Below are 24,817 nucleotides of genomic sequence, written 5' to 3' on the forward strand. Positions count from 1 at the left end.
GAGACTTTGTTGGAACGCTCTGATTTATCTGTCATTTGCAGCTTCATCCATTCACACTCGTGTCGGGCAGTCTGAACAAGGGCCTCAGAGAGCAATCCCAACACAGGCTCCATTCTGTAAGTGGTCAGTAAGTACCACTGACCTCTATCCTGCGTGTGTGCTAAGTTGCTTCAGTCACGTCCGACTCTTTGCAACCCCACAGACTGTAGTTGGCCAGGCTCCTCTGTCCATGGGATTCTCCAGGCAAGAATACTTTTTCCAGTAGTCATGTATGGATGTGAGAGTTGGACTGAACTGTGGGGCTGGAGGACTCTTGAGAGTCCCTTGGACTGCAAGGAGATCCAACCAGTCCATCCTAAAGGAAATCAGTCCTGAATTTTCACTGGAAGGACTGATGCTGAAGCTGAAGCTCCAATACTTTGGCCACCTGATACGAAGAGCTGACTCAGTGGAAAAGACCCTGATGCTCGGAAAGACTGAGGGCAGGAGGAGAAGGGGACAACAGAGGATGAGATGGCTGGATGGCGTCACCAACTCAATGGACATGAACTTGAGCAAACTCCAGGACATAGTGTAGGACAGAGGAGCCTGGCGTGCTGCAGTCCATGAGGTCTCAAAGAGTGGGACAGGACAGCACCTAAACAGCAACAAACCTCTATCCAAGGAGCAGAAACTCATAGCCGAGCATGAAGAGAGCAATGCCACCCCAGTCAACATCCCCATTACCTCGCTTCTTGGAAGCACAATAAGTCAGGGTGACCTATCACACTATATTTAACTTTGCTAGAGAAAATGCTGCTGATTGTGTTTTTGAGTCTGGTATCAAATGATAGAAATGAAAAGTTCTTTACAAAAATGCTTAAACTTCAAATTATGAAAACCTGTATGTTCACGTTAGAAAGTAGTAAACATTTCAGGTTGGAACATACTGCATTTTTTTTTTTTTATTAAACGCTTCACCTCATTTTCACTATTAATTATGTACAAGTGTGTTTGTTTCACTTTTGTAAATGGATGGCAACTATAAATGGCATTGTGGTTCCTAAGTAAATGCCAAGGGAAGGCAGTACACTCTGGGGTCCTGACCTTGGAGTGGTCCATGATAAATGACTCAAAAACAACATCATTAACATGTGCCCTTTAGAAGCAAATAAAACCAACCACAACCAAAAGCGTATTTAATTGTTTTCTTCATTTATGAGGCAATCCATGAATTTTAGTGCAAAAAAAAAAAAAAGCCTACGATCCCCTTGGCACTTTGCATTAGCATCACACACACGGAGATAACCTGTCCTTTGAACACAAGGATGATGCCCTTCTCGACATACTGCCAGCCTAGAGCGCACAGAGAGCTGCTTCCCCAAAGTCGTAATTTTATTCCACCCACACTTCATCCAATACATTTGTGACCAAGAACACACACTTTCAAACTGGCTACATGAGATGAAATGTGTCTATCTAGGTAACGGAATGAGAAAAGGAAAGTGAATCGAATTAAGCAGACAGACATTATGGTAGAACCCGAGGCAGCTATCTTACTTCAGATGGGAAGGAATATTTTTCTCTCTAACAAAGTTGCCATGCATTCTGGTAGAGCCCGGGGGAAAAGTCCTCTTTGCTCTTAGACTGCTTCCTCAGGAAGAAAGGGAAGGTGCTGTATCTATTATGAGAAAATGTAACGTGGGTGCTCATTATCCAAACGCATGGCAGGATGAGACCAGTGATCCTCAAATCAGCACAAAGTCTATAGGATTTTGTGGGCTTCCCTAGTCGCCCAGCAGTAAAGAATCCTGCCTGCCAACTCACAAAAGTGGGCTTGGTGCCTGAGTCAGGAAGATACCCTGGAGGCGGAAATGGCAACTCACTCCAGTAATCTTGCCTGGAAAATCCCATGGACAGGAGAGCCTGGAGGGCTACAGTTCATGAGGTCACAAAACAGTCGGATACGACTGAGGGACTAAACAACAGCTACAGGATTTTAATTAAGGTGAGTGGGACCATCGGGGAAGTGCTGTGGATGAGCTTCCAACCTATGGTCTTCCACAACAGCTGGCAAGCCCATCAGGCATTTGGGCATTTTTAAATTTTTTTTCTCAATGTCCTACTCACCCTTCTACACTAAGCTATCGATGGTGGGAGGGATGGAACTCTGAAAGCTTATTTCCCAAGCTCCTTTGCTGATTGGCTTTTGCTAGATCCTGTCTGTAGAGACACGTGGGGGAGTCTGGCATGTGAGAGAAGGATGGAGCCCTTCTCATCCCTGCCGGCTTGCCTTGCTGTTTGTGTCAGCGATATGACATGAGCAGAAGTGTCCCAGGAGTCGTTCTTTGTCACAGGGCTGCTGTTGTCTCCAGCATCTGGATTCTGTTGGCATTCCTAGAACCAGTTTATTTGGCCCCACTACGGAACCCACAGCAGCCACTTCTTCAAGCCAGCAAGGCAGAGAAGGCAGAAGGGCTGTGGTCACTGGCATGGAGACATCAGACAGATTGGAGAGTTCACCATTGGCTTTGTCTGAATCTACCTATTTGATCTGCTTCAAGTCTCAGGGTCCAGTGTCTTTCTAATCAATGCTCTACCTTTCACATAAAGATGAGAAGAGTCTGTGAACTTAGTTGTAATTCTGTAACCTGTTGCAATTCTATGTGATTCTGGATTTGATTTTCTGTAAGTCAGCCCCACAGCTTCAAGGGGAAAAAATAAAAAAAAGAAAAATCACAAAAACCCTTCTTTTAGTTTTTTACATCAACACAGAAGTTCTTTGGTCTTTTGAACACACCCTGAAGTCGTGATTCTTCTCAAAGTGCCCCATCCATTTGATCACATAGTCTTTGTCATCATCATTCCTACCATCAGAGGCAAGGACAGCAAGGACGTGACCACTGAAGGCACTCACCATAAAGCTTCTAAGAAAGATACAGATGCTTCTTACCATCAGTCACAGTGAATATTCTTCTAAAACTCTTTGAAGCGTCTTGCACCATCTAACAGCATGACTGCAGTAAGGGAAACACACCTCTGCTGAAAATTATTGCCTTTGAATCAAATTGGTTTACCAAATCCAAAGTGTCTTTCCTGTCCACTGTGTTTCTAACAGCACCACCATCCAAAAACGTCCTAGGGACTGCACGGTGCTCACACACCTAGCTTCTGAACACTGAACTCGCGTCCCTGTGCAGGGAGTGTGGCAATGAGCCGTGCCCGTTGACTTCTCTCATATCACTGTCGCATCTCACCCAGAGGCAGCCCTCTTGTTAGAATGGTGACTAGACCCAGCTGGTGACAAGGATTGAGGGGCTGGGGTGCTGTCTGAGAGACCTCCTGCATATACTCTGTAAGATCCAGAAAACTCAGGCGCAGACTCAAGGCAGGAGAGTGGGTGTGGCCGTATTCAGACCTGCGCCTAGTACCCGCTCTCAGAATGCCTGATTCCGTCTTGCCCGCCTCCGGCTCTGCTGGTTTGAAAGGACGCTGGAGAGCAGGGTTTCCACCACAGAATGCCTAATTCCATCTTCCCCGCTTCCGGCTCTGCTGGTTTGAAAGGACCAAGGACAGCAGGGTTTCCACCAGAAAACACAAAAACAGTTACACACACTAACAGTTAAGAATGTGACCTGGCCAGTTAGAGTTCCACAAACGTTGAATTAACAGGGGAAAAAAGAGGGGGTATTGTGTTGGCTGGAGCAGCGTCCTAAGGGTGGTTAGTGCACCCTGATGATGGCAGGAAATCGATGTGATATACGAGGGTTTTCAATGGTACCTCTTAGTATTTCCATGCTCCAGAGTGAAAGTTCCTAAAAACTATGGCAATCCAATGAAGATTTCTGTATTTAGAGCTGTCAGGAATGCAGATGTGTGTCACCCTATAAAATAATTTTTTTTTTAAAAAATCCTACAAACTGAGATTATTAATGAGGGAAAAGGATAAATAGGATGCATAACAGATAAAAAAGATGTTGAAATTCTCATCACCAGTTACAGAATTGAGAACTGTATGAAGTTCTCTCTCTCTCTCTCTCTCTCTCTCTATATATATATACACACACACACACGTGTGTGTGTATGGATATTCGTATGTATATGTAATAATAACTTTCTTTTCCTCCTTCCTTATTCCCTGTAGTTATCTTTATGGTTAACCTTACAACTTATTTTTAATATAAATATATACATGATATATGTATATATATAATATATATACACATATCTTTAGGAATTAGGAATAAACTAATAAAGGGATTAGCACCTCACAGATAAGAGTAATGTGACTGTTGGAACTTGTGTCTTCCATTTTGCAGGGGAGGCTAAGACAGCCCTTGTATACACTTATATGAATGGCCTTCCTTGCTAGGTGTAGTTATGAAGTATTCACTGCACTTCGAATACACGTGTAAAAGGTTGCGTATGCACGATGTGTAACTGAAGGGCGTGCTATAGGGATGATGAACTAGCATTTCTCAATTCCAAATCCGCCATCTTTCTCCATTCTCTAACGCTTTGGCTGGGGTTTGACATACAAAGTTAATCAGACCCCTTTACCAGCTGGATTCTGGCTAGATTATGCAAAGGAAGGTGCCAGCAGGGGACAGGCACACAGGAGGACAGGGGAGCAGCTTCCTTCATGCTCTTCGGGTGATGTTCGGTGAGCACAGAGCCACCAGGGGAAGCTTCCTCCAGCAGCAGCACTTCCTCCCACCCCAGCTGTACTTCCCAGCAAGTAGCTTCTTCTAAACAATGGGGACCAGCCTCACCCTTGCCCTTTCAGAGATCTGAACCCCAGTTTTGAGAGCTTCTTAGTTCTGATAAACCCAATCTATTGCCTTTGATCCCCTAACACCAGGCATGGCAGCATCCTCTTGCAGGGATCCTCTCTCCTTACAACTAATTCCCTACAGTAAATTCACTCTCTGAAAACCCAGTGGTAGCTCCTATTCCCTGACTGAGAAAGGGACATAGCAGTGTTTAAGTCTGTGAAGCTGGGAGTTCATTATGGCAAGTTAAGTGCAAGTAACAAAAAGTCTGTGCTTGGGACAGATAGAGTGACTATTATAGAGGAAAGGCTTAATAAAGCTGTCAACTCGGATCTGAACTACAATCGAAGAAGCGGAGGGCAAACCAAAGAAAACCCAAGGTTCTGAAGCTCAGTGAACGGAGTATGAGGGTACAAATAATGGGCATGAGGACAACTAGGTGAAAATTCGTCACAGGTAAGCGCAAGTCTTCTTACATTCAAGACAGTGCCATAGAATTAGAACTAAAAATTTGAGACTAATCTGCAGGTTCATGTGTTTAACTCCAAGCGAGCAGAGGAAATCACTGAACAGGAAATTGTAGAGGCAAGAGAGGTGAGGAGAAGAGGGTGACCGAGGATGAGATGGTTGGATGGTGTCACCGATGAATTGGACATGAACTTGGGCAAATTCCAGAAGATGGTGAGGGACCGGGAAGCCTGGCGAGCTGAAATCCACGGGGTCCCGAAGAGTGGGACATGACGTGGTGAGTGAGCAACAACAACAGCAACAGGACAAAGAAACCACCCTCGAGGAACATCCCCGTTTGCGAGATCAGCTGAGAACAGCAGGTCAGCGAGAGAGATAAACAAGGGCTAGTCAGGGAAGAACGGGATGAAACCCATCAGCAGAGTGTCATAGGTTCCGGGGAGCCACAGAAAGCGGACACGGAAGAGGACTGGTCACTTGTGTCAAACGCCTTCACAGAAGATCTCAGCCAACACCATGCACAATTATTATAGAAAGTGAGTAAGCCTCCAGAATGCCACCTCCCAATCTGCCAGCTGTCCTGTGGGAATGTGACACAGTATCATCAGTTCTGATTTAGTGAGAATGACACCAACAGTCAGGAGATGGAGAATCGGGAAACGCTGCCAGCATCGTGCTGCACATCCCTGACTCTGCCCCGGAAAGACTGCGCCTGCAGTCTACTTTGGACTGAGAGCTCTATGAATAAGCTTCATGTGAGTCTGCGCAGGGGACTCAGCTCCAAGCAACAGAAATAGCTCCACTTAGGACTCACAAGGAGGCAATTTTTTAGAACATTTTTCCCCCAATTCTTCATTGGTGTAGTATTTTATTCTATTTGATTGGCAACATGTAAATATTATCATCCCATCCTGTTTTCTTAAGTGACAATATTTTTTTCCTACAAAAGAACTAAGGTTAAAGAGATGAAACACAGTTTCAAGAAACCTTCTAACGGGGATTGGAAGAAAGCAGGAGGAATGCGTTATCCCCAGGGGAAACTGAGAACAGACCTAACAGCCATCTTGTCGGTCTCGACTCAAGCAATCTGGGCTTGCTGTTTGCATTCAAAAGCTGGGGCCTCTGGGCACAACTCTTCCAGTTCTACCAGTGCACAACGGTCGACTCCAGGAAAGACTGGATGGCAGAACCGTGGAGAACTGATGGTACTTTTCAAGCAGAAAACTCTAGAAGCACATTCAAAGAGGAGTCGTGGCAGGCACTTAATAAATTGTATTTGCTGGATGAAGGTGTGGATGATGGCTTGAGACCCTTCTTTGCCTAGGTATGTGGCTCCTTACAATCAAAAGGAGAAGTATTGTTTTTAAAACAGAGGTGGAGTACCGTCAGAGATCACATGTGCTATGAATTCAGAGCCTAGTAGATATCCGTGCCCTGTCACTGCTAGGAAGAGCTTCACTTTTGAGTAGCAACAGAAGCAGGGAGCTATGGATCATGATATCTGATTTACTGACAAATGGCAAATAGATGGGGAAACAACGGAAACAGTGACAGAATTTATTTTGGTGGGCTCCAAAATCACTGCAGATAGTGACTGCAGTCATGAAATTAAAAGATGCTTGCTCTTTGAAAGAAAAGTTATGACCAACCTAGACAGCATATTAAAGAGCAGAGGCATTACTTTGCCAACAAATGTCAATCTAGTAAAAGCTTTGGTTTGTCCAGTAGTCATGTATGGATGTGAGAGTTGGACTACAAAGAAAGCTGAGCGCCAAAGAATGGATGCTTTTGAACTGTGGTGTTGCAGACGACTCTTGAGAGTCCCTTGAACTGCAAGGAGATCAAACCAGTCTATCCTAAAAGAAATCAGTCCTAAATATTTACTGGAAGGACTGATGTTAAAGCTGAACTCCAATACTTTGGCCACCTGATGCAAAGAACTGACTCATTAGAAAAGACCCTGATGCTGGGAATGATTGAAGGCGGGAGGAGAAGGGAACGACAGAGGATGAGATGGTTGGATGGCATCACCGACTCAATGGACATGAGTTTGAGTAAGCTCCAGGAGTTGGTGATGGACAGGGAGGCCTGGCGTGATGCAGTCCATAGGGTCTCAAGAAGTTGGACACGAGTGAGTGACTGAAGTGAACTGAGTGTATAATTAATTTAATTTTTGTGAATTTTTTTAAGCACAAATAGTACCTAGCCAAAGCCTTTGACTGTGTGGATCACAATAAACTGTGGAAAATTCTGAAAGAGATGGGAATACCAGACCACCTGACCTGCCTCTTGAGAAACCTATATGCAGGTCAGGAAGCAACAGTTAGAACTGGACATGGAACAACAGACTGGTTCCAAATAGGAAAAGGAGTACGTCAAGGCTGTATTTTGTCACCCTGCTTATTTAACTTATATGCAGAGTACATCATGAGAAATGCTGGGCTGGAAGAAGCACAAGCTGGAATCAAGATTGCTGGGAGAAATATCAATAACCTCGGATATGCAGATGACACCACCCTTATGGCAGAAAGTGAAGAGGAACTCAAAAGCCTCTTGATGAAGGTGAAAGAGGAGAGTGGAAAAGTTGGCTTAAAGCTCAACATTCAGAAAATGAAGATCATGGCATCTGGTCCCATCACTTCGTGGGAAATAGATGGGGAAACAGTGGAAACAGTGTCAGACTTTATTTTGGGGGGCTCCAAAATCACTGCAGATGGTGACTGCAGCCATGAAATTAAAAGACGCTTACTCCTTGGAAGGAAAGTTATGACCAACCTAGATAGCACATTCAAAAGCAGAGACATTACTTTACCAACAAAGATCCGTCTAGTCAAGGCTATGGACATGAGTTTGAGTGAACTCCAGGAGTTGGTGATGGACAGGGAGGCCTGGCGTGCTGTGATTCATGGGGTCGCCAAGAGTCAGACAGGACTGAGCGACTGAACTGAATTGAACTGAACTGTGTCCCAGGGTGTCGTGTCTGTACGGTACTGGTACCACAGCAAACTCCTGCGCTTACAAAAAGACCTTCTGGCTCGGCTGCTACTGTCCTCCAGTCGGTTTCTGGGCCGGGTCCCAGTGTGAAGGCTGGGACCGGCAGCAACGCTGAGCCCCGAGGGACTCTGCACAGTACTAGTGAGCTTGCCAAGGAGTCTAGGCTCTGCGTGCTCTTTACCGTAGCTGTTTATAAGGAGTGTGTCTGCATAGATGGACCCTGGGGGACGAGGTGACGTGCCTCCAAGACAAACAGCAGCCTGTTTACTATAAAAGTGACAGATTTGCCAAGTATGGTGCTCCCTGGCTGTGACACAAACCTGTGCACACTCATCCATCTTGGAGGAGCCTGCCATGTCACCTCCACGGGACGTGGGGTGCGTGGGCAACCCGCACAAAGGTGCAGGTGCTTATACTGCTGGCCGTGAAACGCGTGAGTGAGTGCCTGGGCGACGACCCAGGAGTCTCAGGCCTTCGCCAGCATCCACAAGGATGCGCCTGGCTAACTTACTAGCTTGTGTGTTTGGTAAAATCTTGAAGGTGACAAAGGCTTACTGCTGAGAGGGGAAAATATGAAGAGATCACAAGTCTATCTGCCAAAAACGTAGGCTTCAGTGCTTCAGCCTTCTTCTTCTTCTGAAATTGGAAGCAGAACTGACTGCGTTTCTTTGCATGTGTGCATATCAGGGTTTAGTCATCAGCCTCTGGTTATACTTGAATGATTACTCAGAGTTTTTAAAAACATGGAATGGTGTAAAAAGGTAATAAAATTCCTTTTTAAAAAGTTTTCAAAAATTCTTACTTATCCTAAGACATTGGCTGTCTAGAAACAATTTAATTAGTTTAGATGAATTATAGAGTACTCTTTCACTTCCTTTATCATTATTGGGGAAAGGGTTAGATTGCACACGAATATAATGTAAATGTAAGAGTGGACTCATTGGAAAAGACCCTGATGCTGGGAAAGATTGACGGCAAAGCAGAATGGGGCAGCAGAGGATGAGATGGTTAGATAGCATCACCAACTTAACGGACATGAATTTGAGCCAACTCCAGGACATAGTGGAAGACAGAGGAGCCTGGAGTGTTGCAGTCCATGGGGTGGCCAAGAGTCAGTCATGACTTAGTGACTGAACAAGAGGTGATTTACAATATTGCATTAAGTTTCAGGTGTACAGCAAAGTGATTCAGTTTTACATATATATATATATATATTTCTTGCTTGCTTGCTAAGTCACTTCAGTCGTGTCTGCCTCTCTCTCTCTCTATATATATATATATGTATGTGCATATGGTTTCCCTCATAGCTCATTTGGTAAAGAATCCACCAGCAATGCAGGAGACCCCGATTCAATTCCTAGGTCAGGAAGATCCGCTGGAGAAGGGATAAGCTACCCACTCCAGTATTCTTGGGCTTCCCTGGTGGCTCAGCAGGTAAAGAATCCACCTGCAATGTGCAAGACCTGGGTTCAATCCCTGGGTTGGGAAGATCTCCTGGAGAAGGGAAAGGCTACCCACTCCAGTTGGGGTCACAGAAAGTCTGACATGACTGAGTAACTTTCACTTTCCACACATATATACACACATCTATTCTTTTTCAGATTTTTCTACCCATATAGGTTATTAGAGAATATTGAGTAGAGTTACCTGTGCTACACAGTAGGTCCTTGCTGATTGAACCTGTGTCTCTCACATTGCAGGCAGATTCTTTACCATCTGAGCCACCAGTTCCATTCAGTTCAGTTCAGTCTCTCAGTGATTTTAAAATTTTAATATTCCCAAATAATTCATAGCTATAACCCTAGGGGAAAGTTCTAGCTTCCTGTCTCCTACATTCTGACTCATGAAATATTAAAAAACAACAAAAAAAGAAAAATGAAAAAAAACTTAAGTGACTGTAACAATATTTTGTTTTTAGACATCTAGCCAATGTCTATTAAGCTCTTATTATTTCCCAGGTACGATGCTAGGTACTGCAGATTCAGTGCACACAACAGACTCAGTTGCTGTTCCCGTGGTTGTGATTTACTATCAGAAAGAACATACAGAGAGAATAGAGAATCACAGAAGCCACCTTGGTATACCTGAGCAGGTTCTAAAGATTCTCCATACACAGGTAGGCCCCATAACCATTAACAGTCAAGAATGAGAATGTACATCTTCCAAGGTTTCTATGGCATACTAAGAATTTATTCACATATAACTTCTGATCCATTTTTAATTCTGCTCAGGCTATCTACCAATTAAGTCTTTCCCTCAAGAGTTAGCATCTATTCTTGACCACTTTGAATTGAAGATTTGATTTCTCTGGATCAATCAAGAAATATCTCTCTTCTGTGCTCCAGTATCTGTTCATTCAACAATCTCCTCTTTTAATCTAATTTATCTCTCTGGTTTCTTCTAGGATGGATGAGAATTCCCTGATCTAATATTTTCTCTATATTACATTTCAGATTTTACTACATTTTCTTCCTAAACCAAACTTCACATTAAATCAGTTAGATGTAAATTTTTTCTAAAACATACTTTGACATAATTTGTTTAATAAATGAATTTGAGGCCAGATATTATTTGCATCAATACTGGTGTCATGCTCAATTACAACCTCTGAGTTCCTTTTTGTTTTTTCATTACCCTTTTCTAAAACCACTAGAATAGATACTCGTTCAGAGCTTGAAGGATTTCAAGACACACATTGAAATACCTGTCAGATAATATCAGTGCACTTTGCAACAAAATCAATTTCACAACGTTCATACTCAGTTGCGAAGGTGAGATGTGCTGCTCCTTTGACTACCTGCCTACTGTGGTCAATGCCAAATGAGTTCTGTCACAGTCACGCTGCATAAAGCCCGCTGCCCGCCCTGTGTCACTCTACAAGTCGGCTGTTACTTTAAAAATTTCATCCATTTGATTATCCTCTAGCAGAGATGAATAAAAGAGGGGGGGAAGATGAGTTAAAAGAAGGCTAATGAATAGAAACTTAAAGAGCCAAATCTTTCAAAATTTGTAGACACACCGAAATTGCATTACTGCTCCTTTTGACTGTGCTACCCTCGAAATCGTGGGGAAAATGAGGACCACAGAACATAACTTTACATCGCAGGGCAGACGAGGCAGGGCCACAGAAAGTGCGGTGGTAAAAGAACTGAGTGTCGGAAAGAGGGAAAGAAACATTAAAATAAAACGTGTATTGTCAACTGAGAGTCACAGGGAAACCAGTCACATTCAAAACTCCACCTGGAAATTATATCAACTTTTATAACTTCTGGGAATAAACCACTGCATTTTAAAAATCTTTCACTAAAAAATAGAAACATAAGGTAATTAAGATGATTGTTTCAACCCTATGTCTCTGTTTGGATCCCATTGCCCGTGATAAGCATCTCTACTAGTTTATCTATAAACAATGAAAACATTGTCTGTCAACCTCAATTTGCCCCTGGATACCCCTCTCTATTCTCGTCTCCATTTTATGGTAATTCCTCCCTCACTCTGCTCCACTCAGGGAAGAACTCATTTCTTCACACTGTGTCCTCTGTGCGGCATATGATTTCTTTCCCTCCCCCAGCCCAGCGTCTCCTGTGGAGACATCTAACCCGAATGAAATGTCTCATTGTTAGTGCGACTTCTAGCCACCAAAACCCCTTCAGTCTCTCCTGCTCTGAACTCCCCCAGGACTCCACTTTCTGTCGCCCAGCTTCACTGCAGCAGTTACTGAATCTCTCCTGTGCTAAATGTGAATGTCATATCCCTTTAGTTCACGATAGCAGTGCCAGCACCATCACGGGGTGCAGCACACACAGGGAAAGGAGAAAACAAACAAACATACATTCAAGTCGTGATGCTGGAGATGCCTCGGTCCCTCGGAAAGCGGAGAGAGCAAAGGAGTCCATCCTAAAGGAAATCAACCCTGATTTTCATTGGAAGGACGGATGCTGAAGTTGGAGTTCCAGTACTTTGACCACCTGATGTGAAGAGCTGACTCACTGGAAAGGACCCTGATGCTGGGAAAGATTGAGGGCAAGAGGAGAAGGGAACGACAGAGGATGAGATGGACGGACAGCATCACTGACTCAATGGACACGAGTCTGAGCAAACTCTGGGAGACGGTGAAGGAGAGTGAAGCCTGGCGTGTCACAGTCCATGGGGTCTCAAAGAATTGGACATGACTCAGTGACTGAACAATAGCAATATATGCTGAACTAGTAAATGAAAATATGAAGTGAATGGTAGTAAATAATCATACTATACCACTGAAATTGTTCTTGTTTTGCAAATGTTTGTGTTTTCAAAAGATCCAATAGCCCAGAGATACACTGTATTTGATGGAAGCTAATGCACCGAGGTTATGGATTTTCATGATATACAAATACCACCTAGACTGTAGTGCTTGGCAAAGAGGAAGACCGCTGTGGGGTGAAGACAGTCATAGAGAGCATCTCTCAGCCATAGCACCAGAGAACCATGTCATCTCTCACTTTACAGTAATCACACAGGGCTTTTTCAGTTGTGCCTTTATGCTAGATGTATCAGAATGAGGAAAGGAGTCTGGAGAAAACTTGGAAAAGATAACTGAAGTCCCTTTCAAATGGGCCCTAATTAGCTTGAAAGGTAAATAGATGCTTTACAATGCATACTCAATTGATGTTTAATTTTTCCAAAACGATCTAAAGGGTTGTATGATACAGTGGCTGATCAAAAGTTTTTATGAAACAAGCAAATGTTAAAGCAGAAGTTACACAACATCTCAAAGTCTTAAGTTTTCTCATCCACAAAAAGGAGATGATAATACCTTTGTCATAGGGTTGTATAAGATTATATAAAAAGCATTTGTAGGTGTATAATACACAGTGGATTCTCACCAAATAGGCAGTGATGATGATGATGATAAGTGATCACGCTGAAATGCTTATTATTTAGAAAGTCTTCTAAACAGCTGGGAAAAAAAAAAGTCTTTTTGCCCTTAACTGACTGATTCATAATGTTTTTCCTGAAGGTTACATTTCATTCACAATCCTTTCTATTTCAAAATCCGCCTCTTCCCTAAAACCACTGCTTTAAAGCATTCATTAATTACAAGGCAGCTGCCTCAACCATGGCACACTCTGTCTTCAGCACGTGGGAACTTTAGATAAACTTTTACAGGTTCACCTCAGTATTCATTCACTGAGACTCTATGAGGTCCTAGGCAGGTTATACATGGGAACCGTATGAGCAACACCTTATCACACGCTGTAGCCCATAGCCTCCAATGAGAAAGAGAAAGTGGTTACAAATCAAATAACATCTGAAATAGGAACCAGAACCTATGAGGATGCACTGACGGCCAAATGACTCTTAATTGTACAAATGCTCCTTCTTTCATATTGTTTCATAGGAAACATTTCTTGTGTGTTTCTGTAAAAATTTGACACACGGTGAAAAGCAACATTTGTTACCTTAGTTTATATTAGTAACTCAATTTCCCTTTGGACTGCTATGGATGTGGAAGAGGTTTGGTACTGAATTAACAAAGCTATCTGGGTAGCAGTTGAAATTAGATCCAAGAATGAAATAATGTGTCTATAAATCTTTCTTTGTGTCTGTAAGTTCTGCAGTCCCTTGAGCTACTTTCTTGTTACCTGGAGAAGAAAATGATTATTTTAATTTTAAAGAGCCAGTAGGTGAAAATATATGCTGTTACTTAGAAATAAGACTCAATTTTTCCAAAGATATTTAATATGTTTTGGATATAAAAATATCAATTTTTTACACTCTAATCTTATAATAAAGACCTAAAGAAATAGGCTAATTTTAAAATAGCTATTAATTTATCCATGTGCGTGTATGCTCTGTCGCTCAGTCATGTCTGACTCTTTGCAAACCCATGGACTGTAGCCCGCCAGAATCCTCTGCCCATGGAATTTTCCAGGCAAGGATACTGGAGTAGGTTGCCATTTCCTATACCAGATTAATTCATCTACACATTCAACAAATATGGGGGGATAACCTACTACATGCAGGGCCCTATATGGGGTGGGGTTAGCAAGGATGCGTAAGCCCTGGTATATTCCTCCAATGACATCATAGTCAGTGGGGGAGTGAAGAATGGACACCAGCATCTCTGACAGCTGTAATAAGTGAACTGATTACAAAAGGCTTACAGATAACATGTTCTGACAGCTCACAAGATAAAACATTAGAAAAGAATTAGACTTGAGCTAAGCCTTGAAGATAGGGAGGAGTTGACATATTGAGAGGAGAAAAGAATATGCCTGCATTGCATGAGACTTGGGTTCAATCTGTGGGTTGGGAAGATACCCTGGAGAAGGAATTGGCAACCCACCCCAGTACTCCTGCCTGGAGAACTCCATGGACAGAGGAACATAACAGGCTACAGCTGATGGGATTGTGAAGAGTTGGACACGACTGAGAGACTTTCACATATGTAAGTGGGATCCAAATGATTCTGGAAGTGACTGATTCTGCTGAGAGGTAGCTGAAGTGAAACAGTGAGAAGACCGAAAAACACTACTCTAGAGTCAGATTGCAGAGCTCACACGCCAGGGCATGAGGACTCACCTGATTCAGAACATGCGCGAAGCCCGCCCAAGAGTCTATGCAGAGTTCACACGCCAGGGCATGAGGACTCGCCTGATTCAAAACATGCACAAATCCCGCCCAAGAGTCTATGCAGAGCTCACACGCCAGGTCATGAGGACTCGCCTGATTCAAAACATGCGCAAAGCCCGCCCAAGAGTCTATGCAGAGCTCACACGCCAGGGCATGAGGACCGGCCCGATTCAGAACATGCGCAAAGCCCGCCCAAGAGTCTATGCAGAGCTCACACGCCAGGGCATGAGGACCGTCCCGATTCAGAACATGTGCAAAGCCCGCCCAAGAGTCTTTGCAGAGCTCACACGCCAGGGCATGAGGACTGGCCTGATTCAGAACATGCGCAAAGCCCGTCCAAGAGCCTAAACACAGGTGCCGCTGAGGGCAGAGAGCACCATTTACACACCTAACATCCGCAGCATCTATCGGCTGCCTGACGTGTGGCAGATGCAAAAAGAATTGGATAAACAGAATGAAAACCACTTTCACCTCAAAACTGAAGTCAGGTGGACACAGGAGGCAACAAGACACCCATACAAACCACGCTACAGTTATAATGCATACAGGTGTGATTTTTTTCTGAGACATAGTGCTTCTATCTGAAATGTGGAAATAGCTATCTTATCTTATATGGGTTACTTGCCAGGTTCAAATGTAATGATCACTGAGCAGATACACTGCAGAAATAATGAAGCTGTTAGCAGCAATCAAGAGACGGGTAAGACCGGACCATTTTAATTGTGTGTCTTGACAAACATCCCCTGATGGAAATGGATCTTTGATCACCTCCATGTCTGAGCTAAGGACGTAGGCAGTTGTTAGGGGAACCCCTGACTGAAACTGCCCTCCCTGGACGGGCAGCAAGTAACCACTTGCATGAGCTAGCTTAAACAGGATATCCCAGTAAGGAATGCAGAACTCACAAGCTGCCATCAACCAGAAGAACTGAGGAAAGACCAAAAGGAGAGAGTAGACAACAGACTATTTCTCCTGCCAGCCTCTGGAATCCCACGTGGCTGGAGCATCATGGGAAAGTTGGGCATAGAACGTATGCTTAGACAGACAGTGGTGGGTCACATCCATAGGGGATCTTCCTGACCAAGGGACTGAACTAGGCTATTCTGCATTGCAGGCAGATTCTTTACCAGCCGAGCTACCAGGGAAGCCCCCATATATGGATACATATACACATTTCCATAAAGTCACGCCTATGTCATGTTTAAATAAGGCAAGTTAGTTTCAGAGGAACGAAGGGAATACTAGAATTGGATTAAAGGCCAAATTTCCAAATCCCTTTTAGTTCAACGGCATGGCTTTCATTGGTTGGTTGATTTGACTGTTGCGTAATTGAGACATTAGAGAGAGCTTCAAGTATTGGCTGGATGCATGCACAGAACACTTCTGAGTGAGAGGGGTGGCCAGGAGAAGTTTCCGAAGAGAGTGGTAGAGTGAATGGACCTAGACATCTAAAGGACATGAAAGTATTTACCTAGAATGTCTGAACAGAAACACATGAAGGCAGAAGGAAGTTGAGAAATCTTGGATGATCCGGTTAAAGGCTTTGAAGCAAAGAGTGAGGATTTGGACCTGCTGTCTTTAGAATGAAAGCAACTTTGAGATCAAAGCCAAAAATGAAAAGAAAGGTTGACAGCAGCATTGAGAATTGATTGGAAAATGCTTTTAATGGAGGCAGGCAGTGCCACAAAGAAAGGGTAGATGCCAGCTCATTCTCCTGGTGAGTAATTACAATAATGACCCTATGGTAGTATTGCTGAAGACCAAAGATTACAGCCCGTTATTACAACAGAGCTATTTTCACCTAAAAAACTCTGCTTCAATAAAAAATGTTCATACTGACACTGTAACAACTCAATTATTGCTACAACATGCAATAAGAAATATGGATGTGCTATCATGACAAAAACCTTTTGTAACAGGATGAATAACTCAGAGTGCATCCAACTTTACTTAGGACATGTAAATAGCATCATATTTTGCATAAAGACATTCTGCTTACTTCCTAAAGTATACTACTTTTTTAGGAATAACAAAAATTTCTTGATAAAAAGTGCTAAGTAATTTTAACTTTTATTTTAATCTGGTTGTCATAACTGGAAATTTTTTTAAAAGTCAATCTAGGATCTTAAAAGAAATTGAATTATATCCTAAATATTAAGGAAGTTGGAGGGGGCATACTTAAACTTCATCTCAAATTTATATATATATATATATTTATATATATATATTTTATAAATATGTAAAACATAATTATACATCATTATACATTTATTATACCATTATATATTATTGTACATCATGAAATATATGAAATATAGAAATTATATATATGATTGCTATAAATGCCCACAGACTTACAGAGACAACAGAAAGAAAAAAAGCCTTTTCAATCATTAATTAAGGCTCAAACCTTTTAAAAAAAAATCACGAACGTTTTCTTAACAGAGTCCACTGGAGTGCTGAGAAGCCATCGTCTCTTACCCCGACACCTGCCCCAGTGGAGGCTACACATGACCCAGTACCGCATCTGGAGATGAGAGGATATCCCAGCTGGACGTCTGGGAAAGGCGAAAGGCTTGAGCAAGAGGTGGCAGCAGAAGGGGAGGTTAGGCCCCTTCCCTGACGCCACTGGTCATTCTTATCACAAAAGAAAGGAGCTACTTGGGACTCCAAAATAAAACTCATTTTGGGATCAACAAAGACCGATTGCAAGGTGGGAGTTAATGTAGTCACATTGTATACAAAATCAGTCAAAATTCAACTGTTACTTCAAAGATGGGTCTCCTCCATGAAGCCTTGTCCAATTCCCCACCTGGTCCACTATCAGCCCCAAATCCCCACAGAACTTTCTATATGTGTTTAGGAAAGAAAACTATTCTACATTGTTATAATTTGATTTGTTCTTGTCTGATTTCCTTTTTATTTTTAAAAATTTCTTTAATTGTAGGCTAATTACTTTACAATATTGTGGTGGTTTTTGCCATATATTGACATGAATCAGCCACGGGTGTACATGTGTTCCCCATCCTGAACCCTGCTCCCACCTCCCTCCCCATCCCATCCCTCTGGGTCATCCCAGTGTACCAGCCCTAAGCACCCTATGTCATGCATGGAACATGGACTGGCAATCTGTTTCACATATGATAATATAGATGTTTCAATGCTATTCCCTCAAATCATCCCACCCTCGCGTTCTCCCAAAGAGTCCAAAACACTGTTCCATACATCTGTGTCTCTTTTGCTGTCTTGCATATAGGGTTTTCATTACCATCTTTCTAAATTCCATATATAGGTGTTAGTATACTGTATGGCTGTTTTTCTTTCTGACTTACTTCACTCTGTATAATAGGCTCCAGTTTCATTCACCTCATTAGAACTGATTCAAATATATTCATTTTAATGGCTGGGTAATATTCTATCGTGACTTCCTCAACTAATTTTTAAGCTGTGTGTGCAAATCCTGAAATGTGACCCAACACAGCTGACAAGTAAATGAAATAAAATTTACTTAGCAAGTAGAGTCAGGTCCTTAGTGAGTGACTGTCACTGAGAAATATTGCTATCTTCCAGGTGATGAAAACATAATTGAACTATTTAAAATATATAATTAATAAATATTGTACATTATGTAACACATACGTTGTATAATTAAAAATATCTATAATTACATGGAGGACCATGAACATGCAGTCAAAAACCTCTATATTCCCTTTAATAGAATTCACTTGTAAGGAAAACTTTAATAGTTGGTGCATATTAGCTGATCGAATATAACCTAGTTATTTAGTTATGAAATTTTGAAAGTATTTGATTCTTTTTTATTGCAATATAGTTTTTTATACTGTTGTGTTAGTTTCAGGTATATTGCAAAGTGATCAGTAATATAAAGACTATCAGTTCAGTTCAGTTGCTCAGTCGTGTCCAACTCTTTGTGACCCCATGAATCACAGCACGCCAGGCCTCCCTGTCCATCACCAACTCCCAGAGTTCACTCAGACTCACGTCCATCGAGTCAGTGATGCCATCCAGCCATCTCATCCTCTGTTGTCCCCTTCTCCTCCTGCCCCCAATCCCTCCCAGCATCAGAGTCTTTTCCAATGAGTCAACTCTTCGCATGAGGTGGCCAAAGTACTGGACTTTCAGCTTTAGCATCATTCCTTCCAAAGAAATCCCAGGGCTGATCTCCTTCAGGATGGACTGGTTGGATCTCCTTGCAGTCCAAGGGACTCTCAAGAGTCTTCTACAACACCACAGATCAAAAGCATCAATTCTTTGGCGCTCAGCTTTCTTCACAGTCGAATTCTCACATCCATACATGACCACAGGAAAAACCATAGCCTTGACTAGACAGACCTTTGTTGGCAAAGTAATGTCTCTGCTTTTGAATATGCTATCTAGGTTGGTCATAACTTTTCTTCCAAGGAGTAAGTGTCTTTTAATTTCATGGCTGCAGTCACCATCTGCAGTGATTTTCTTTTGCAGATTCTTTTCCATTATATAGATTGTTATAAGATATTGAATATAGTTCCTTATGCTACACAGGAGGTTCTTATTGTTTATGTGTTTTACACATAGTAGTGCGTATCTGTTAATTCCAAACTCCTCAATTACTGGGTGAAAATAATACACTACTAAGTAATACGTTTTGGTTTCTAAGCCATCAGTTATGAGTTTAAATTTAGACTCTGGAATTTATCAACTATGCAATTCAGGGTAAGTTAATTAACTTTCCTTGGCTTAAGTTTTTTGATTTGCAAAATGAGGACTACATCTCATAGGACTGTTGAGAAGATGACAAAGGATGACATCTGTGCTGATTAAAGGGTAGCCTCCGTCATCAACTACATCCTCCTCTTTGTCATGATCAGCTGAATTCCTGATTTTAGCTTTAACTAAGGTATGCAGGTCAGGAAGTTAGAACTGGACATGGAACAATAGACTGGTTCCAAATACGAAAAGGTGTACCTCAAGACTGTGTATTGTCATCCTGCTTATTTAATTTATATGCAGAGTACATCTTATGAAAATGCTGGGCTGGAAGAAGCACAAGCTGGAATCAAGATTGCCAGGAGAAATATCAATAACCTCAGATATGCAGGTGATACCACCCTTATGGCAGAAAGTGAAGACTAAAGAGCCTCTTGATGAAAGTGAAAGAGGAGAGTGAAAAAGTTGCCTTAAAGCTCAACATTCAGAAAACTAAGATCTCGGCATCCGTTCCCGTCACTTCATGGCAAAATAGATGGGGAAACAGTGTCAGACTTTATTGTTTTGGGCTCCAAAAGCACTGCAGATGGTGACTGCAGCCATGAAATTAAAAGACGCTTACTCCTTGGAAGGAAAGTTATGACCAACCTAGACAGCATATTAAAAAGCAGAGACATTACTTTGTCAACAAAGGTCTGTCTAGTCAAAGCTATGGTTTTCTTAGTAGTCATGTATGGATGTGAGAGCTGGACTATAAAGAAGGCTGAGTACCAAAGAATTGATGCTTTTGAACTGTGGTGTTGGAGAAGACTCTTGAGAGTCCCTTGGGCTGCAAGGAGATCCAACCACTCCATCCTAAAGGAGATCAGTCCTGGGTGTTCATTGAAAGGACTGATGTTGAAGCTGAAACTCCAATACTTTGGCCACCTGATGTGAAGAGCTGACTCATTTGAAAAGACCCTGATACTGGGAAAGATTGAGGGCAGGAGAAGGAGACGACAGAGGATGAGATGATTGGATGGCATCACCGACTCAATGGACATGAGTTTGGGTAAACTCCGGGGGTTGGTGATGGACAGGCAGGCCTGGGGTGCTGTGGTTCATGGGGTCGCAAAGAATGGGACACGACTGAGCGACTGAACTCAATAGGAAGACAGAGTGAAGAAACTCAAGTGATTTATGTACTTGTTACTTTAGGGAATTAATTCAAAGTCACAAAGCAAGGCCTTGAATAGACTGGTTATAGCTCTTTGACTATGAAACATGGTGGAGGCCACTTCATGTAACAACACAGGTAACTTCAAAAGTTATTAAAATGTCTACTGTGTGTATAAACATATTAAAATTTTAAAATAGCAAAATAAAAGGCTATTAAACCAAGTGGGTGGAGGAGTTGTGTAGAGAGGAGGAGACAGTGATTATGGATAGTAAAGGACTTCGCTGTCAAGTGCTTCGTTTTTGATGAAACTTTAAGTGTAATACACAAGCTATTCCAAAAGAATACAGTAATTATGTATCAGAAGATAATAATTTTTATAAGCCATCAGTTTCAAGTGAGTTTCATCTTTTAAAATAAATGAATCCATGTATAATCAATTTGGACATCACCCTGAGATATCATAAGAATATAACTGTGTTGCACAGGCTTTGAATCAAATAATACTAAGCTGGAATCTTGACTTGCCATTTATCAGATCAGTGATCTTGGGAAAGAAGCTCAAACGTTCTCAGAGTCAGTGTCCTTACTTATAAAATAAAGATGGTATTAGTACCTACCTCGTGGAATAGTTCTGGAGATTACATAGAGCAGGTGAAGTGTCTAACTAACCTGACACTCAGCTCCCCACTTGAAGGGATAACTGGTATGGAAACTGAACTAAGCAACTGGAAAGCCAGAGAAAGAAACAGATTTTTCCTGACACAGGGTCATAAACAGTGTATGGCTTTAATCCCAATAAGAAGGGACACAAAGACAGATTTGGCCCACCTCGTTAGCTGCAGGATTTGGGACTACATCACCAGGGACAAATAGTAAACGAAGCCTAGAAGCCTTAATAAATTGGAGAGACAGAAATCAAAGTTTAGGGAGGTTAAGAGTTTGCAGGGCAGAATGCTGGAGAGAAGTGGGCTGCAGAGAGATCTTGAGACATGCAGAGGTTACTTGAATCTCTGTTCACACGTACACATGTTGACTTCACAATTCCCAAAACTCACAGAGCTGGGATAGTTTGCATTCCCACCAGACAGAGTGGAGAGACCTCATAACACATAGGAAATCTGGTTGAGCCCTTAGAAGACTATTGCTATCATAGTTGAGGCTTTAATCCTAGATTTACAACCACTCTAGACCCTACCAGAAAGGCTTAAAACAAACCTCAAAAGGATCAGTTTAATCCCAAGTAACTTAACTGCTTGCCCATATGAGTTCCAGCATTCTTTAAGAAAATACTACAAAACCCAGCATAAAACATATAACCACATAAAATTACAATGTCTGGAATCTAATTTAAAAATTTTCAGGCGTGCAAAAAAGCCAAAAAAAATGATAAACAGGAGAAAAATAAATATCCAGAAATGAAAAAAACAAGATGAAATTAAAAGACAAGACTGTTTAGCTACTATTATATACACGCTCAAAATGCTCAAGGAAGCACAGGAAAATATGACCTTGAGGAGGAGAGAAATGAATGTTAAAAATCCGAAATGAAAAATATGGAGAAAAATATATCTTAAATGAGATCACACTGATGGGATTCAGTTCAGTTCAGTTAAGTCGCTCAGTCGTGTCCAACTCTTTGTGACCCCATGAATCGAAGCACGCCAGGCCTCCCTGTCCATCACAAACTCCCGGAGTTCACTCAAACTCACGTGCATCAAGTCAGTGATGCCATCCAGCCATCTCATCCACTGGCGTCCCCTTCTCCTGCCCCCAATTCCTCCCAGCATCAGGGTCTTTTCCAATAAGTCAAATCTTCACATGAGGTGGCCAAAGTACTGGAGTTTTAGCCTCAGCATCAGTCCTTCCAATGAACACCCAGGAGTGATCTCCTTTAGGGATGGACTGGTTGGATCTCCTCGCAGTCCAAGGGACTCTCAAGAGTCTTCTCCAACACCACAGTTCAAAAGCATCAATTCTTCGGCACTCAGCCTTCTTTATAGTCCAGCTCTCACATCCATACATGACCACTGGAAAAACCATAGCCTTGACTAGACGGACCTTTGTTGGCAAAGTAATGTCTCTGCTTTTGAATATGCTATCTAGGTTGGTCATAACTTTCCTTCCAAGGAGTAAGCGTCTTTTAATTTCATGGCTGCAATCGCGTGTGTCTTTAGAGTTTTATAAATGAAGGGACAACTTGGAATATACAGGAAAAAAGGCAGTGATTAAAAGATACAGCAGGCAGAACTACAGGTACTTGAGCTCACAGGGGAAAAAAAAAAGGACAGAACATCATGATCTGTTGGACAACGTCAAGTGATCCAATATGAAAAAACTGTAGTTGCACATTTAGACAAGGAGATAATGAAGACGCTAAAATCAAAAGCTAAGAATTTTTAGAAAATTGGAGATGACTAAAAAGTGACTCAGGGAAAAGGAAAGTGAAGGCTAAGAACTCAAGAAGAGAAAATTGATGCTTTTAGTCCTTTCTTGGCACAGAGATGGGCCATCACCTTCTAAAAATTAGGTTACAGTATTTAAACAATTTGATACCACCCTAAAAAAAAAAGTTTGCATTCTTTTTTCCCGTCACTTTTTTGGGAAGGTGGGAGCAGCAACCATAATTAAATCTATAACGTCTTTAGCATCATCAGTGGCATGTCCTTGGCCTTCATGTGAGTATCTCTTAACTATTCAGTTCATCACTTTCTGAAGTACTTTATGGAATAAAGTTGGGTATAAATAGATGCTTTAAAACCACAAAGTATCTATAAAAATGTAAATCAATCATGAGAAGCCTGTGGTGACCACATAGAATCATAAACCCACTAAGAGGTGAAGTGACACAGAGTCAATGTCTGACCCAGGCACAGTTAACAACATGAACAGAGACAGGCAACACCTACTGCAGGAAACAGTTCCCTGTAGTGCAACCACACAGATAGTGTTTCCACACACCACTCACATCACCTTATGTCAATCATGGTGATCGGCTGGCCTTGAACCACTATTTGGATCATCAGTTGTTTTTCCACCTTAACTGTTAATTCATGCTTAAAGAAGATCAGGCCAACTAAGCCAACTAAGAAGCAATAAATTACCTACCTCGTGCACGCATGCTCAGGTGCTCTGTTGTGTCTGACTGTTTGTGACCGCCATGAACTGCATCCCACAAGGCTCCTCTGTCCAGGGGATTCCCCAGGCAAGAATACTGGAGTGGGTTGCCATTTCCTACTCCAGGGGACCTTCCCGACCCAGAGATCCAACCCACGTCTCTGGAGTCTGCTCTATTGGCAGGACGGTGCTTTACCACTGGGCCAGCTGGGAAGCCCTGTGCATCCACCTCCGAGGATCTTAATTAAGGTGTAAAACCATTCCAAGATCCTGCCCACAAATAACATGACATTTTCCCGGGTACGGATCGCTTTAAAGACTCACTCTGAGGAGGGGATGATGTCTGTAGGTCACTGTGAGTTGTTTCAAGCATGATGAATCTGCCCGGATTCTGAAGAGACACGACTTTATTAAGATATCCAAATCATGCGTGTCTATTATACTGCTGACAACAAGCCAATGTCACCAGTTACTTCACCTACTAAAAGGAATTTTGTAAGGTTGTTTAGGGGGAAGCAGTATTTGAATGATTTTCAGTCACTGAGTAATCTTTTTGAAAAAATTCAACAGGATTAGATATTTGAATACAAGCCTTGTCCTTGATAAAAGACTCTGAATGTTGAGTTTGGGATTGCATTATGATTCAGTTCTTGCAATGCAAAATCCATCACCTCTTTCCCAGCTTCCTGGTTAAAATGGTAAGTTCTCAGACTAAGAAGCACAGTTTAAGAACCGGCCTGACAATGCAGGCAGTGCTGGTTAGCTCCCTGCTTCGGGAAATCCCCTGGAGAGCGAAATGGCAATGAGTATTCTTGCCTGGAGAATCCCAGGGACAGAGGAGCCTGATGGGCTAGAGTCCTCAGTGTCACAAAGAGTCAGACACAACTTAGCGACTAAACAACAACAACCTGTCCTAGATAATATGATTTTGAACCTTCAGTTTCGGATTTCATCATGCCTCAGTTCTCGCACTGTGAAATTCATCACCTTCCTTCTAGCTTCCTGGTTA

The 24,817-nt window shown here is 42.2% G+C and overlaps 1 protein-coding gene across 8 annotated transcripts in view; it reads right to left on the reverse strand.

Moving 5' to 3' along the window:
* PRKN (parkin RBR E3 ubiquitin protein ligase) overlaps window positions 1-24,817 on the reverse strand; it is a 1,238,243-nt gene that overhangs the window by 711,923 nt on the left and 501,503 nt on the right. The gene's annotated exons all lie outside the window — the stretch shown is intronic.

Source organism: Bos mutus, chromosome 9 (assembly GCF_027580195.1).
Source record: "Bos mutus isolate GX-2022 chromosome 9, NWIPB_WYAK_1.1, whole genome shotgun sequence".
In the NCBI taxonomy this organism is placed as follows: Eukaryota; Metazoa; Chordata; class Mammalia; order Artiodactyla; family Bovidae; genus Bos; species Bos mutus.